This window comes from Ipomoea triloba, chromosome 7 (genome assembly GCF_003576645.1).
Source record: "Ipomoea triloba cultivar NCNSP0323 chromosome 7, ASM357664v1".
In the NCBI taxonomy this organism is placed as follows: domain Eukaryota; kingdom Viridiplantae; phylum Streptophyta; class Magnoliopsida; order Solanales; family Convolvulaceae; genus Ipomoea; species Ipomoea triloba.
In genome coordinates this window covers 26,992,376-26,995,788 of record NC_044922.1, presented here as the reverse complement: position 1 = coordinate 26,995,788, position 3,413 = coordinate 26,992,376, and positions in this window count along the sequence as shown.

Sequence of the window (3,413 nt, the reverse complement as noted above, 5' to 3'; positions counted from 1 at the left end):
TTTTAGTTTACCCACAAGATTAGGGTAAATAGCATTAACGTGCTCATGGAAAACATCAACGAAGTAGCACGCATCATCTGTCGTCATCGGGTACTTAGTTAACTTCGACACGTCGAAGGTAGCACATTCGTCTCCTACCCTTAGAACAAGCTTCCCATTTCCTACATCAATGAGGGCCCGAGCGGTGGCCAAAAACGGCCTACCTAGAATTAACGGCACCTCTTGATCGGCATCCATGTCAATGATGACGAAGTCCACAGGAAAGATAAACTTGTCTACCCTCACTAACACATCTTCTACAACCCCCTTGGGTTGCTTGATTGATCTATCAGCCAACTGAATACAAATGCGAGTGGGTTTGAGATTGCCCAAGTCCAACTTCTTAAAAAGACAAAAAGGCATTATATTTATGCTTGCCCCAGAGTCTGCTAGAGCTCTCTTGAACTCGGCTTCGCCAATTTGACAGGGGATGATGAAGCTTCTGGGGTCCGTGAGCTTCTGTGGTTGATGGCGCACGTAGGCGGAGCATCCCTCCCCCAGAAAAACCGTAGCTGACTCTTCCAGCTTTCTCTTATTAGTGAGTAAATCTTTCAAAAACTTTGCATAACGCGGCATTTGACCCAATGCGTCGAGAAAAGGTACATTGATATGCAATTGTTTTAGAAGTTCAAGGAATTTGTCGTATTGTGTCTTGTCTATGTTCTTTCTCACCCTCCCGGGAAATGGGAGTGGTGGTTGGTACATTGGTAAATCTACCTTTTCCTTTCCTTTATCTCGAGATTGAATGGCCTTTGGACTCGAGGGCAATGGAGAGATTTCCTTCTCTTGCTCCTTGTCTACCTCAATGATCTCTTCGATTTTCTCTTCTTCGATTGGATTCTTGGAGATAGTATTCTTCTTCAAAGTCGGCTCGGGGAGCTCCTTTCCACTCCGAAGAGTCAAGGCTTGCACCCTCTCCCGAGGATTATTCACCGTGGTACTCGGAAGAGTCCCTTGCGGTCTTTCGGCTAAGGCTTTGGAGTTCTGTGCAACTTGCGTCTCCAAGTGTCTCAATGAAGCATTATTTTCTTGTCTCAAGTTAGAGACCTCTTGTCTTATTTTGGAAATCTCTTGTCTCAAGTCTTGTTTCCACTCTTGTCTCATATTCGTCACGTCATGCCTTAACTCGCTAAACATTCTCACCATTTTGTCTTCCATGCTTTCTTTAGGAGCTTCTTCTCTTTGTTGGTTATTTCCTTGATACATAGGTGGTCGGTATGCTCCTCCTTGGTTGGGTCTTGAATTGTATTGGTTGCCCCGATTGTCTTGGTACCCTCTATTGTAGTTTGCATTATAACTCGGCCCGCTTTGATTTGGTCTTGGGTTGTATTGATTTTGGGATGGTTGGTTTTGCCATCCTTGACCTTGACGCCAATTTTGATTGTTGTTGCTTCCATAAGTATAGTAGTCATTCGGCCTTTGATATCCTACGGCCTCGACTTGTTCATATGGAACATCCTCGTAGTTTGACATACATTCATGCGCTCCGTGCGCACCTCCACACTTATCGCAATAAAGAGCTAATGTCATGCACGGATTTCCTCTTTGACTTTTATTCATCTTTTCCAATTGTGCTTGCAGCCTCTTAACTTCATGTCCTAGTGCTTCCACCTTTGCTTGCGATGCGGTGTCGGCACTAACTTCATACAAACCTCCTTTGGACTCCCTTTGATTGTACCAATTCCCGGTATTTGATGAAATGGTTCTTATCAATTCTTCTGCGTCTTCGGGACTTGTAGAAACGAAAGATCCTTTAGAAGATGAGTCCAAAAGCAATTTACATTCATCGGTGAGACCGGAATAAAATGAGCTAATAACGTCCCAAGGATGTAGAACGTCGGGTGGGCATTGATGCTTAAGTGTCTTAAACCGTCTCCATGCATCGGCTAAAGTTTCCAACGACCCTTGTTTAAAGTCTTGGATTTGTTTTCTTATTTTCAACGTCTTGGTCAATGGAAAGAACTCTTGCATGAACTCTCGATGGAGTTGTTCCCATGATCTAAAGTGATTGTCTACGTGAGAATCAAGCCACCTCGCGGCTTCTCCTATCAACGAAAACGGGAACATTTTGAGTCTTACGACCTCTTCGGTGACTCCATTTTGACGATACATCCCACACGATCGGATGAATCGGGTGATATGTACGTGTGGATCCTCCGCCGGTAATCCTCCAAAAGGTTGATTTTGTACTAACGTAATGACGGCGGAATTGATTTGAAAGTTATTGGCTTCAACCGGGGGAATGTAAATAGAGTTGTGGACACTAAAGTCGGGAGTCATATAATCCGCTATGGTCCTCCTTTCCTCTCCCCTCGGTTGGTTTCTTGGTATATTTCTTGGTTCATATCTCGGTTCGTTCCTTCTTGGTCTTTGAGGTTCATAATATTCATCATCATATCGTGGTTCGTAATAAGCATCTCTCCTTTGTCTAGGAGGTTGATGTTGTTGTTGTCTGGGAGGCATATCATAGAGAGGGTTGTTGAATTGTTCTTGAAAATCCGGTGCATATCTCCTACGTGGTAGTGGTTCGTCATACGCTGCGTTCTCTGGTTGATATTGTGGTTGGTTGGTCGGTGGTGGTCTTTGTCGAGACTCCTCCCTTTGTGGGGGAGGTGACTCATGGCCATTGGATTGTTCATCTCTAACATTCTCTCTTGGAGTGTCCGTATCGGTGTGTATTGGTGATTCGTTGGTATTGATATTAGGGATGTTTGCACTAGTAGTTGCCATGTCTTCTTCTTGATCTTTTCGTTGGGATTGTTGGTCTCTATTGGCCTTTTTTCTCCTCCGATTCAATGCGTAAATCTCCGGATTAAAAGGAAGTAGACCTTCACTCCCTCTAGAGCGAGTGTGCATACAAATGCTTTGGTATTTCAAACACTCAAGAACAAGAGAAAGGTTTGCAACTCAAAGTAGCTCAACAAGAAGAGTCAAGTACTAGAAACAATTGATAGTAAAAGGACAAAAAGAAGTAAAAAGGGACTAGGCTCTCTACTTAAGGAATCTACTCATGCTAATCCACAAAGACTTGCCTAAACAAAACCGTTACCACTCCCCGGCAACGGCACCATTTGATAAGTTGTGTTTTAGCGGGAGGTGGAAAGAGTGTAGGTGAATAAAAAGGGAAGAAGTTCCCGAGTGTCGGTCTCAAGGAATGGTAGAAAAGGATTTGGTAGACAAGGGAGTAGTCACAAGAGTTCCTCGTTTTCGAAAGCTAATCCTAAAAAGGTAGGGGTGTAAGGCATGCTAAGGTAGACAAACAAAGGTAAAAGAGCAAGAACAATCTATTTGGAAGGAGGGTTCGGATCAATCTAACAAGTACATAAACTCTTGATTTCCTATAGGTTTTCGGTGTGGCAATACTTAAGGGACAT